Consider the following 15367-nt stretch of genomic DNA (forward strand, 5'->3'; position numbering starts at 1 on the left):
CAACTCTTGCTGCATGCAAGAAGGAGAGTAACACACACATAGTATGTGATCACAAGTTCTTGAAAGCTGATTCGTGCATTGGTCCCTTGAGTGTCAATCTTGCTAAGAGAGCCTTGCTTCGACAATGCCCTTCATTGATGAAGTAATTGACTTTGAAAGTCACATATGGCCATTGGGTGCCTGGTGGTTCGACATCAATAAACCTTATTGTCCTGCCAATCATGACATCATCCCAACCTCAAATGTATTTGAACCAGGCACCCATTTGAGTTTGTGAACATAAGGGTTCACAAATCAGTGCAGTGTGGCAGTGGTGGAAGCACTAAGAAATATGGCTGATGAAGCGACAACCCCTTTTGAGAGTCACATTCATCTCTGGTGCAGTTAAGAAAGTTATCACAGGGCCCAGTGATACTGACTAGCAGCGTGTGGAGAGGGAGGGGAATTTCAATTTCTTGATGGTTGAAGAAGTGGGTCCAGAATGAACAAACCCAACGTCTTTTCTATCTTTATCAGATCTAAGATTCCGGGGTCCTAATCAATTGAAATGGGAAGCACATTAGATTGTGGGTTTTAACAGGGGCTGAATTCTTAATAGTATAGGTTTTAGCAGGAAACAATTCCATAGTCTAAAAAAAAAAGAAAAACATTTCATGGTATTGCAGGAATATGAACAAATCTTACTAATTACATCATAGTTAAAAATAACATTACTTACCCCTGTATCACGACCTATCACCTGCAGGGATTACACCAAAATCACGATAGACACCAACCTATAAGCAGTTGAAAGAATGTTAGTCTTCATCTCGCCAACAGATATTACATTGCAATCATTTAGAGGAAGAAGAAGAAGCAAGAAAACAGCGATGCAATCTGAGTTACTGCCACTCAGCTTACTTTGATTGACATTCAGGTAGGTGAGCATACCAAACCATCCATTGAGCTCTGAGATGATGCTCGAATCAGCGACCCAACCTAGCACTTGTCTTTATATAAAAACCCACAAAATGGGGTATAATAGGGATATTAGGTGATGAATGCATACGGCGGTAGCGCCAAACTTAGGGATTTTCTAAAAAAGATGGATGAATGCTGTGGAACATAACGCAGAGCAGACCAGAGTCTAACACAGGAAGCAACTACATTATAGAATCTGAAGCTAAGGTATACTAGAGATAATAAAAGAAGATACAATGGACAGATAATGTAGCTTTACAGTCATGGTGATGACGCCAAAGAGGGGTTATCAGACCCAGTATGAACATCTATTTAGAACTGCCAATTGTCAAAGAGAATGTTGGGGATCTAATGATCATGATTTTTACAATCCAGGTGAACTGGCGGCAGTTATCTCAACTACAGGAGTGTTAACAACTGAATTTTATTTTATTTTATATATGTGTTTTTTTGGCTCAAGGATTTAGATCTCCACTCCATGTTAATTGCTGGTGTATGTGTGTGTGTATATATATATATATATTTAATAACCAACATATTCTGGATAAAGCTGATTGTTATATTGACCACCCCTAATAGGCCGATCGACAGACAAACCAAGCAAAAACAAATTTATGGAATTCCTAACATGACTTTGAAATCAAGCAAAACTAAGATGGATACCATATGCTGAAGAAATTACAAAATAACTAGAACAGCACTGATAAAAAAAAAACAAAGGGAAAAACAACAAGTTGTTCTGAGGCAACAAGACCTTGATTGGATTGCTGCTCGAAGCAGCCATTAGATTCTGGAAATGCACACGTCAATAACTTGAGAAGCGTGACTGTGAGTAATCTTTCATGTTTGAAATAGTTAATAACTTTTCGATCATTTCACAATGAAAGAAACGCTACTGTTACATCAATGGTGACTCCAAGAAGATATGCAATAAGCCCATAAGCAACCCAGAAAGACAATCACCTCTCGGATCAAGTATTTGAAGCTAGAATTGTCAGTGTCATGAGTGGTGGTGTATGCAACGATTAAAACAAATGGATTCTAAGGCCCACAATTTTGCTTTATCTGAATCGAGGCAGCCTCCAGGATTTTCTTTTTGATGATGGAGAGGGTGAAGCGTGTGTTTAAGCTATGATTGAAGCCTAAACATATGCTTACATCAAAACCTCGAGAACTGAGGGCATATGTTTATGCCACAACCCAGCATAAACGTCTGCTATATGTGATAAAACATGACGCACGATAACTATAATACACAGAAATGAAATGCTCTATCAAATTATGATTCAAAATGCTTAAACATAAAGGAATTTAAAAAGAAACGAAACAAGTGTTGGAGTCGGTTTGCTCCATTGCTATAGCATTAAGCGGATTGATCTTGCTATACGCATATCGATCCTACCATTGTTGCCTTGAAAGAAGAGAAAAAAAATGAAAAGAAGAGAAAGAAAGCAACAAAAGGAAAATGAAGAAGAACAAAATTATAGTAGAACGATGTTGTAAGGAATCATTTATATAAAAGAAAGAAAATCGAAGAAAAAGGGAGGAGGAGGGTCACCTATCGTGACTCTGTTGGAATCCTGAAGCAGAGAGCTCTCTTTTTATCCTTTTGTTGAACCCCTTTTCAGCTTGTTTGCAGAGGGTCTCGGTTCCCTTCGAGCGACCCCAGATGAAATACTTTGAGAGATTGCCCTTTTACTGGGGGGAAGCAAGGAAGTTAGGGGGGCTCAAAACGATCCTCTCCTTTCTTCCCCCTAGGCTCCCCTTTTATAGGAGAAGAGGAGGATTTCGTTGAAGATGAGCGAAGGGGATGAAGGAGGTGTACAGGGTTATTGCAGATGAGGGGTGCGGCAAGCCGTTGATGATGGGCGGTGGCTGTGGAGAAGCTCGTGGAGGATCGGTGATGGAGGGTGGATGGAGGAGATGCCTAGAGAGAAGGTTCGAGAGTGTTCGAGAGAGAGGAGAGAGAGAGAGAGAGAATGGAGGGAGCCCTTATAACCCTCAGTTTTTTTGTTAAAAAAGATTTTTTTATCAAAGATTTTTTTTAAAAGCTGATTCTTTTTCCAAAAGCTTTTGCAAAAACTGTTTTTAGTAAAAGAAGGCTTATTTTTCAAAAAGAAGTTTGATAAAAAAAACTGATTTTCGTTTCTATTTTTTTATTATTTTGTTCTTTTCTTCATTTTCTATATTTTTTTGATATTTTTGGAATAAAAATCCTAAAATTTACGGAAAAACAAGGATTTAAACTAATTTTTCATATTTTTGAGAAATATTTACAAAAATAAGGTTTTCAAGGCTATTTTAAGGAAAATTTCTTCAGAAAAATGAGTTTGGACCCAAGTTTCGAGAAAAATATTCGAGTTTTAAACCTCGAATCCAGGAACATAACGCGATGGATCCAAACGAATATCGGATGAATTGCCTAAGCCTGTTAAAAGGTTATTTTGGTAATTTTAGGAATTTGATTCAAAAATTGGACAACGAAGCTCAGATTTGGATCTTTTATCTGGATCCGGATCCGAAATTGAGTCAGATATATAAAATGAATTTAATTTCAGAAAAAATTGAGAAATAAACTGGAATTTAGATTTAAAAGTGACTCAATTGCTAAAAAAATGAAATCAGGGGCAAAAAGGGGAAATTTAAAAGATTTTGAAAAATTTGGGGTGTTCACAGAAAAACTATGATATTCGCAAAATTTTTCCTCTCTTATGGTTTCTCTCTCTTTCTTCTCTTTTCCTTTCTAATCCCCATTTCCTCCTATTTGAAGGGAGAAAATAAAAGACAGAAAAGAAGAGAGAAGAGAAAAAAGGAACTCTTTTGCGGGGTCTCACTTGACCTTGATTTGAAAATATTTAGAAAATTAGCTCGCCTCCGTTTTTAAAAATTTACGGGAAAACTGGGAGACGGTATTCGCTCGTCGGTACGAGGTTCGACCGTTCCTGGCGCCTTTACCAGGGGTAATCGAACCAAGGGTCGAATTCATGCCTTTTGCTTTGCTAAGAAAATTATCTAAGAATTTATCCTAAGTGTAAATGCATAAAGAACCATCCTTGTGTAAATGCATGGATGTATGCTCTTTCAAAAAATGATTTTGGAAATCTCCAAGTGTTTTTGAGATGAATAGAGTGAAGAAATGGTTTCTAACTCAGAAAAAAAATTATGAGTTTTTGGAATAATCAGAGCTTGGGAAAATAAGGAAGGATCCTGAAATTGAGATAAAAGGAGAAGGAAGGAAACTTCAAAGTCATAAATGGACTTTAGAGTTTAGAACTTGGATAAATGTTTGGAATGTAATTGAATTCTAACTTTGAAGTTTGAAATCAGAATGAGTTCTAAGAAATTGAAATAAGATTGAGAAATGGAATTGGCTTTTGGAATTTTTAGGAATCAAGATAAACTTGGTTTTTGAAATCTAGAATGAAATGGAGTTGGATTTGAAAAATTGGAATTGGGAATGGAATTGGATTCTGGATCCTAAATAGAATTGGATCCAAGATCTGGAATCCAAGATGGAATTGGATTCTGATTCCTAAAATGGATTTTGGATCTTAAAATGGATTTAGGATCTGAAATCTAAGATCCAAGATAGAGTTGGACTCTGGATCCTAAATGAAATTTGGATCTGAAGTCTGAGATCCAAGATGGAATTGGATTCTGGATCCTAAAATGGAATTGGATCTGAATTCTGAGATCCAAGGTGGAACTGGTTTTTTGGATCCTAAAATAGAATTGGATCTGAAGTCTGAGATCCAAGGTGGAACTAGATTTTGGATCCTAAAATAGAATTGGACCTGAAGTCTGAGATCCAAGATGGAATTGGATTCTGGATCCTAAATGGATTTGGATCTGAAGTTTGAAATCCAAAGTAGAATTGGATTCTGAATCCTAAAATGGAATTGGATCTGAAGTCTGAGATCCAAAAAGTGGAGATTTGTACTTGGAAATCTGGATCCAAGTTGGGATTAGGATCTAACTTTGGATTTGGATTCTGAAAGTCCAAATGGGACTTCTGAAGATGGATCTGGGTTTTGAAAACCCATATTTGAATTTAAAATTTTAAGAAGGGTCAAGTTTTGAGATTCAGAATCAATCTCAAACCTTGATTTTGAATTTGAAGGTAAGAAGATAAAACTTGATTTTGATTTTGAGAATGAATCAAAACTTCAAAGTTAAATTGAATTTTGAATTGAATTGGAATTTTGGAGTTTGAATATAAAATGATTTTGAAATTCCAAAGTCAAAATGGACTTTGAAATTGAGTTTTTGAATCTTGAAATGAGATAGAATTGAATTTGAATCTATGAATAAGATTTGATCTGAGAAAAGAATCACTTGGAATTTTGAAAAAGGAAATTTTGAAAATATGATGCAATTCTATCCTAAATGATGAATGAATTTAAAGAATTAGAAATTGGATTTTGAAAAGCTATTCCATTCTTTAAATGAATTAAAATGAGATTGAAGATATAATACATCCTTGACTATGGTCATTGAATGTATTATATAATAATCATATCTAAATTCAAATGAAGAATAAAATACATTTTAGTGCTTTTATAGAGATTAAAATGAAATCAATTCTCAATATATCCTGACTATAGCCATTGATATATATATTGAATTAATTTTAAATCAAACTCTGATAAAAGAAGAAAATATTTAAAAATATGATGATTTTTTTTTGAAGAGGGATCCAATGTGGATCCAATGTTATTTTATAAAAGATAAAAATCCTAAGTGTTGTTTACATCCTGACTATGGCCATTGATGTAAATCATCAACTTAGGATTAATTGCCTCTTGTGAAATGGTGCACGTGCCATTCGTGTTCCCATTTGTGAGATTTTGGAAAAATAAAGGTAAAAAAAAGAAAAAAAGCATGAAAAAAAGCAATTTATGGTCTTTACAATGCTCATTCATTCTATCTAAAACAAGAAATGTAAATTCTCATTAAGATCTAACTATTACAATACATGAATTTGATTTTACAACTCCAAATAATGATATTTTCCACATATTCCCTGCAAAACACCTGATTAGTATAAAAATGGAGAAAATTTGTATATATCATATGGATATCAAAAGATGCTCACAGACCAAGGTATTTATGATGTGGAAAGATGAAAAAAATGGTATATACCCATATACATACCTGTATATATATATATATATATATATATATATATATATATATATATATATATATATATATATATATATACATCTATGGCCTATATGCAACATAGGTGGATGATAGTTAGTGAGATAGAGGAGGTATAGGTGACAATTGGAATGGCTATAGAAGTGGAAGTTACAGAATAAAATGAGTGCAGAAAACTGGTTTGCAGTAGCTCATGATAGTAGTGCTATCATGTGTTGGAGCTGGAAGATGATTGATACTATGAAGAGTAAGTAGAGGGTTAATTGCACAGTGTGGCTGGGGTATAATATATATATATGTGCATATACATATATACATATCTATATATATATAGGTATGTATATACATCTATGGCCTATATGCAACATAGGTGGATGATAGTTAGTGAGATAGAGGAGGTATAGGTGACAATTGGAATGGCTATAGAAGTGGAAGTTACAGAATAAAATGAGTGCAGAAAACTGGTTTGCAGCAGCTCATGATAGTAGTGCTATCATGTGTTGGAGCTGGAGGATGATTGATACTATGAAGAGTAAGTAGAGGGTTAATTGCACAGTGTGGCTGGGGTATAGCTGCCAATATGTATGGATTTTCAGCAGGGTAGAGATGGATGAGATGCAACTATTGTTGTAGTTGCAACAGTGAAAGGTGCAGTGGTGCTGGTAGAAAATTCAAATGGGGAATGGGTTCTAACTGTCATGGGCTGTAATACAGGGGATATCCTACGTGGTATACAAGTAAGACATAGCTAATGATGCCCTCAGTGATAAAGGGGTGTAATGGTGAAGAATTCAGCAAGTGATGAACATACGCACAGGTGATGCCACAGCTAGAGGTGACATGTAATTATGCAAGGCACACAGCGAATGCCATGGAGGTTGAGTATATGAACATGGCTTACGATAGCTACTGTTGTGGAGAAAAAAAAAACTGTGCTAAGTGAAGGGCAATGGATGGAATGTGATATACTGATACAGTAGGAAGTATGAGTGAATACAAACCACAGTTGGTGGCTGGTAGTATTAACGAAAAATATATAAAGGGATATAAGGTTAAAAAGATTAATTTTTTTTTTTTAAGAAAGAATGGCTACAACAGCTAGACTGATGGTATGTAAATACAGGTTGTGGATGGTGGATATGGCATAATTCATGTTGAGCTTATATAAAAAGAAAAAGAAATCTTGCCGCAGAGCAAGGATTAATATTAAACCAAACAAACTATTTATAAATGGAAGTGTGACAAAATACAAAATTTTAACTGTAATGGAATTCAAGAGATCCTACCATGGTTTCACCCTGTAAAATTGATCTACCTCAATAATTTATGTCTCAAACTTGTTCACGGAAGATCAACTCTTGCTGCATGCAAGAAGGAGAGTAACGCACGCATAGTATGTGGTCACAAGTTCTTGAAAGCTGATTCGTGCATTGGTCCCTTGAGTGTCAACCTTGCTAAGAGAGCCTTGCTTCGACAATACCCTTCATTGATGAAGTAATTGACTTTGAAAGTCACATATGGCCATTCAGTGCCTGGTGGTTCGACATCAATAAACCTTATTGTCCTGCCAATCATGACATTATCCCAACCTCAAATGTATTTGAACCAGGCACCCATTTGAGTTTGTGAACATAAGAGTTCACAAATCAGTGCTATGTGGCAGTGGTGGAAGCACTAAGAAATATGGCTGATGAAGCAACAGCCCCTTTTGAGAGTCACATTCATCTCTGGTGCAGTTAAGAAAGTTATCACAGGGCCCAGTGATACTGACTAGCAGCGTGTGGAGTGGGAGGGGAATTTCAATTTCTTGATGGTTGAATAAGTGGGTCCAGAATGAACAAACCCAACGTCTTTTCTATCTTTATCAGATCTAAGATTCCGGGGTCCTAATCAATTGAAATGGGAAGCACATTAGATTGTGGGTTTTAACAGGGGCTGAATTCTTAATAGTATAGGTTTTAGCAGGAAACAATTCCATAGTCTAAAAAAAAAGAAAAACATTTCATGGTATTGCAGGAATATGAACAAATCTTACTAATTACATCATAGTTAAAAATAACATTACTTACCCCTGTATCACGACCTATCACCTGCAGAGATTACACCAAAATCACGATAGACACCAACCTATAAGCAGTTGAAAGAATGTTAGTCTTCATCTCGCCAACAGATATTACATTGCAATCATTTAGAGGAAGAAGAAGAAGCAAGAAAACAGCGATGCAATCTGAGTTACTGCCACTCAACTTACTTTGATTGACATTCAGGTAAGTGAGCATACCAAACCATCCATTGAGCCATGCGATGATGCTCGAATCAGCGACCCAACCTAGCACTTGTCTTTATATAAAAACCCACAGAATGGGGTATAATAGGGATATTAGGTGATGAATGCATACGGCGGTAGCGCCAAACTTAGGGATTTTCTAAAAAAGATGGATGAATGCTGTGGAACATAACGCAGAGCAGACCAGAGTCTAACACAGGAAGCAACTACATTATAGAATCTGAAGCTAAGGTATATTAGAGATAATAAAAGAAGATACAATGGACAGATAATGTAGCTTTACAGTCATGGTGATGACGCCAAAGAGGGGTTATCAGACCCAGTATGAACATCTATTCAGAACTGCCAATTGTCAAAGAGAATGTTGGGGATCTAATGATCATGATTTTCACAATCCAGGTGAACTGGCGGCAGTTATCTCAACTACAAGAGTGTTAACAACTGAATTTTATTTTATTTTATATATGTTTTTTTTTGCCTCAAGGATTTAGATCTCCACTTCATGTTAATTGCTGGTGTATGTGTGTGTGTATATATATATATATATTTAATAACCAGCATATTGTGGATGAAGCTGAGTGTTATATTGACCACCCCTAATAGGCCGATCGACAGACAAACCAAGCAAAAACAAATTTATGGAATTCCTAACATGACTTTGAAATCAAACAAAACTAAGATGGATACCATATGATGAAGAAATTACAAAAATAACTAGAACAGCACTGATAAAAAAAAACAAGGGAAAAACAGCAAGTTGTTCTGAAGCAACAAGACCTTGATTGGATTGTTGCTCGAAGCAGCCATTATATTCTAGAAATACACACGTCAATAACTTGAGAAGCGTGTCTGGGAGTAATCTTTCAAGTTTGAAATAATTAATGACTTTTCGATCATCTCACCATGAAAGAAACACTACTGTTACATCAATGGTGACTCCAAGAAGATATGCAATAAGCCCATAAGCAACCTAGAAAGACAACCACCTCCCAGATCAAGTATTTGAAGCTAGAATTGTCAGTGTCATGAGCGGTGGTGTATGCAACGATTAAAACAAATGGATTTCGAGGCCCACAATTTTGCTTTATCTGAATCGAGGCAGCCTCCAGGATTTTCTTTTTGATGATGGAGAGGGTGAAGCGTGTGTTTAAGCTATGATTGAAGCCTAAACATATGCTTACATCAAAACCTCGAGAACTGAGGGCATATGTTTATGCCACAACCCAGCATAAACGTCTGTTGTATGTGATAAAACATGACGCACGATAACTATAATACACAGAAATGAAATGCTCTATCAAATTATGATTCAAAATGCTTAAACATAAAGGAATTTAAAAAGAAACGAAACAAGTGTTGGAGTCGGTTTGCTCCATTGCTATAGCATTAAGCGGATTGATCTTGCTATACGCATATCGATCCTACCATTGTTGCCTTGAAAGAAGAGAAAAAAAATGAAAAGAAGAGAAAGAAAGCAACAAAAGGAAAATGAAGAAGAACAAAATTATAGTAGAACGATGTTGTAAGGAATCATTTATATAAAAGAAAGAAAATCGAAGAGAAAGGGAGGAGGAGGGTCACCTACCGTGACTCTGTTGGAATCCTGAAGCAGAGAGCTCTCTTTTTATCCTTTTGTTGAACCCCTTTTCAGCTTGTTTGCAGAGGGTCTCGGTTCCCTTCGAGCGACCCCAGATGAAATACTTTGAGAGATCGCCCTTTTACTGGGGGGAAGCAAGGAAGTTAGGGGGGCTCAAAACGATCCTCTCCTTTCTTCCCCCTAGGCTCCCCTTTTATAGGAGAAGAGGAGGATTTCGTTGAAGATGAGCGAAGGGGATGAAGGAGGTGTACAGGGTTATTGCAGATGAAGGGCAGATGAGGGGTGCGGCAAGCCGTTGATGATGGGCGGTGGCTGTGGAGATCGGTGATGGAGGGTGGATGGAGGAGATGCCCAGAGAGAAGGTTCGAGAGTGTTCGAGAGAGAGGAGAGAGAGAGAGAGAATGGAGGGAGCCCTTATAACCCTCGGTTTTTTTGTTAAAAAAGATTTTTTTTTTAAAAGCTGATTCTTTTTCCAAAAGCTTTTCCAAAAACTGTTTTTAGTAAAAAAGGCTTACTTTTCAAAAAGAAGTTTTCTCAAAAAAAAGATTTTCTATTCTATTTTTTTATTATTTTGTTATTTTCTTCATTTTCTAAATTTTTTTGATATTTTTGGAATAAAAATCCTAAAATTTACGGAAAAACAAGGATTTAAACTAATTTTTTGTATTTTTGAGAAATATTTACAAAAAGAAGGTTTTTAAGGCTATTTTGAGGAAAAATTTTTCATAAAAATGAGTTTGGACCCAAGTTTCGAGAAAAATATTCGGGTTTTAAACCTCGAATCGACTAACATAACGCGATGGATCCAAACGGATATCGGATGAACTGTCTGAGCCTGTTAAAAGGTTATTTTGGTAATTTTGAGAATTTGATTCAAAAATTGGACAACGAAGCTCAGATTTGGATCTTTTATCTGGATCCGGATCCGAAATTGAGTCAGATATATAAAATGAATTTAATTTCAGAAAAAATTGAGAAATAAACTGGAATTTAGATTTAAAAGTGACTCAATTTCTAAAAAAATGAAATCAGGGGCAAAAAGGGGAAATTTAAAAGATTTTGAAAAATTTGTGATGTTCACAGAAAAACTATGATATTCGCAAAAAATTTTCTCTCTTGTGGTTTATCTCTCTTCCTTCTCTTTTCCTTTCTAATCCCCATTTCCTCCTATTTGAAGGGAGAAAATAAAAGACAGAAAAGAAGAGAGAAGAGAAAAGAAAAGAAGAGAGAAGAGGAAGTCTTTTGCGGTGTCTCACTTGACCTTGATTTGAAAATATTTAGAAAATTAACTCACCTCCATTTTTGAAAATTTGTGGGAAAACCGGGAGACGGGATTCGCTCGTCGGTACGAGGTTCGACCGTTCCTGGTGCCTTTACCAGGGGTAATCAAACCAAGGGTCGAATTCATGTCTTTTGCTTTGCTAAGAAAATTATCTAAGAATTTATCCTAAGTTTAAGTGCACAAAGAACCATGCTTGTGCAAATGCAAGGATGTATGCTCTTTCAAAAAATGATTTTGGAAATCTCCAAGTGTTTTTTAGATGAATAGAGTGAAGAAATGGTTTCTAACTCAGAAAAAAAATTATGAGTTTTTGGAATAATCAGAGCTTGGAAAAATAAGGAAGGATCCTGAAATTGAGATAAAAGGAGAAGGAAGGAAACTTCAAAGTCATAAATGGACTTTAGAGTTTAGAACTTGGATAAATGTTTAGAATGTAATTGAATTCTAACTTTGAAGTTTGAAATCAGAATGAATTCTAAGAGATCAAAATAAGATTGAGAAATGGAATTGGCTTTTAGAATTTTTAGGAATCAAGATAAACTTGGTTTCTGAAATCTAGAATGAAATGGAGTTGGATTTGAAAAATTGGAATTGGGAATGGAATTGGATTCTGGATCCTAAATAGAATTGGATCCAAGATCCGGAATCCAAGATGGAATTGGATTTTGATTCCTAAAATGGATTTTGGATCTTAAAATGGATTTAGGATCTGAGATATAAGATCCAAGATTGAGTTGGACTCTGGATCCTAAATGGAATTTGGATCTGAAGTCTGAGATCCAAGATGGAATTGGATTCTGGATCCTAAAATGGAATTGGATCTTAAGTCTGAGATCCAAGGTGAAACTGGATTTTTGGATCTTAAAATAGAATTGGATCCGAAGTCTGAGATCCAAGGTGGAACTAGATTTTGGATCCTAAAATAGAATTGGACCTGAAGTCTGAGATCCAAGATGGAATTGGATTCTGGATCCTAAATGGATTTGGATCTGAAGTCTGAAATCCAAAGTAGAATTGGATTCTGGATCCTAAAATGGAATTGGATCTGAAGTCTGAGATCCAAAAAGTGGAGATTTGTACTTGGAAATCTGGATCCAAGTTGGGATTAGGATCTAACTTTGGATTTGGATTCTGAAAGTCCAAATGGGACTTCTGAAGATGGATCTGGGTTTTGAAAACCCATATTTGAATTTAAAATTTTAAGAAGTGTCAAGTTTTGAGATTCAGAATCAATCTCAAACCTTGATTTTGAATTTGAATGTAAGAAGATAAAACTTGATTTTGATTTTGAGAATGAATCAAAACTTCAAAGTTAAATTGAATTTTGAATTGAATTGGAATTTTGGAGTTTGAATATAAAATGATTTTGAAATTACAAAGTCAAATTGGACTTTGAAATTGATTTTTTGAATCTTGAAATGAGATAGAATTGAATTTAAATCTATGAATAAGATTTGATCTGAGAAAAGAATCACTTAGAATTTTGAAAAAAAGGAAATTTTGAAAATATGATGCAATTCTATCCTAAATGATGAATGAATTTAAAGAATTAGAAATTGGATTTTGAAAAGTTATTCCATTGTTTAAATGAATTAAAATAAGATTGAAGATATAATACATCCTTGACTATGGCATTGAATGTATTATATAATAATCATATCTAAATTCAAATGAAGAATAAAATACATTTTAGTGCTTTTATAGAGTTTAAAATGAAATTAATTCTCAATATATCTTGACTATGGCCATTGATATATATATTGAATTAATTTTAAATCAAACTCTGATAAAAGAAGAAAATATTTAAAAATATGATGATTTTTTTTTGAAGAGGGATCCAGTGTGGATCCAATGTTATTTTATAAAAGATAAAAATCCTAAGTGTTGTTTACATCCTCAGTATGGCCATTTATGTAAATCATCAACTTAGGATTAATTGCCTCTTATGAAATGGTGCACGTGCCATTCGTGTTCTCATTTGTGAGATTTTTGAAAAATAAAGGTAAAAAAAAGAAAAAAAAACATGAAAATAAGCAATTTATGATCTTTACAATGCTCATTCATTCTATCTAAAACAAGAAATGTAAATTCTGATTAAGATCTAATTATTACAATACATGAAATTGAATTTACAACTCCAAATAATGATATTTTCCACATATTCCCTGCAAAACACCTGATTAGTATAAAAATGGAGAAAAATTGTATATATCATATGGATATCAAAATATGCTCACAGACCAAGGTATTTATGATGTGGAAAGATGAAAAAAATGGTATATACCTATATACATACATGTATACACACACACACACACACACACACATATATATATATATATGCATATACATATATACATATAAACATATCTATTTCTATATATATATATATATATATATATATATATATATATATATATATATATATATATATATATATATATATATATATATATATATATAGGTATGTATATACATCTATGGCCTATATGAAACATAGGTGGATGATAGTTAGTGAGATAGAGGAGGTATATGTGACAATTTGAATGTCTATAGAAGTGGAAGTTACAAAATAAAATGAGTGCAGAAAACTGGTTTGCAGCAGCTTATGATAGTAGTGCTATCATGTGTTGGAGTTGGAAGATGATTGATACTATGAAGAGTAAGTAGAGGGTTAATTCCACAGTGTGGCTCGGGTATAGCTGCCAATATGTATGGATTTGCAACAGGGTAAAGATGGATGAGATGCAACTACTGTTGTAGTTGCAGCAGTGAAAGGTGCATTGGTGCTGGTAGAAAATTCACAAGGGGAATGGGTTCTAACTGTCATGGGCTGTAATACAGGGGATATCCTACGTGGTATACAAGTAAGACATAGCAAATTATGCCCTCAATGATGAAGGGGTGTAATGGAAAAGAATTCAGCAAGTGATGAACATACGCACAGGTGATGCCACAGCCAGGGGTGACAGGTAATGATGCAAGGCACACAGTGAATGCCATGGAGGTTGAGTATAAGAACATGGCTTACGATAGCTACTGTTGTGGAGAAAAAAAAAACTATGCTAAGTGAAGGGCCATGGATGGAATGTGATATACTGATACAGTAGGAAGTATGAGTGAATACAAACCACAGTTGGTGGCTGGTAGTATTAACGAAAAATATATAAAGGGATATAAGGTTAAAAAGATTAATTTTTTTTTTAAAGAAAGAATGGCTACAACAACTAGACTGATGGTATGTAAATACAGGCTGTGGAAGGTGGATATGGCATAATTGAAATTCCACTAGAGGGGGGGTGAATTGGGAATTACTAAACAGATCGATAAATTAAAAATATGATGCAATAAAGGCACAACACATAAACACAGAATATATACTAGTTCGGTCAAAACCGTGACCTATATCCAGTCCCCAAGCAAACCACTTGAGCTTTCCACTATAACATCCGAGTCACCGGATAAATAGTACAACACCCTCTTCCTCAGAGGTCTTCTTCTCTCAACAGAGAAGGGGCACACCCTCTTCCACAGAGGTCTTCTTCTCTCAACAGAGAATGACAACACCCTCTTTCATATAGGTCTTCTTCTCTCAACAGAGAAGGGCAACACCCTCTTTCTCAGAGGTCTACTTCTTTCAACAAAGAAGGAATACATTGAATAACAGAAAGTTACAATACTTCCTATAGAACCTTTAGAATGATATGAATGCACGAATGAAGGATTCTCAGAATGTTTTTTTCTTTTCACTTAGAAGATACTCTTTGTCAAAGAGCTATTCTTGACTTTTTCTCTTTCTTTTCTCTTTTTTTTCTCTTTCTTTTTCTAAGCTCTCTTTCAAATATCGAATAGGAATTTTTCTCGTTGTAAGCTCATATATCCATTTTTCTTGTTGGAATAGTTCAATTGAGTGTGTTTATATAGCTTTAAAAAAGTAGTCGTTACTTATTTGAAATCGTAGTCTTTTTGAGATGTGAAATGTCATGTCATTTCAAAAACCAAATTTATGGGTTTTCGAAAAAGTCTTCTTTCCATAAAAGTAAAATATAGGGTACAATAGTTGTTGTAATATTTTAGG

The 15367-nt window shown here is 34.8% G+C and overlaps 2 pseudogenes; both read right to left on the minus strand.

Moving 5' to 3' along the window:
* Positions 1–49: 49 nt before the first annotated feature.
* Positions 50–942, minus strand: LOC149828499 (uncharacterized; annotated as a pseudogene).
* Positions 943–7524: 6582 nt separating this feature from the next.
* LOC149828500 (uncharacterized) overlaps positions 7525–15367 on the minus strand; it is a 42016-nt pseudogene continuing 34173 nt past the window's right edge.

This window comes from Nuphar pumila, chromosome 9 (assembly GCF_984573655.1).
Source record: "Nuphar pumila chromosome 9, dmNupPumi1.hap1.1, whole genome shotgun sequence".
Taxonomy (NCBI): domain Eukaryota; kingdom Viridiplantae; phylum Streptophyta; class Magnoliopsida; order Nymphaeales; family Nymphaeaceae; genus Nuphar; species Nuphar pumila.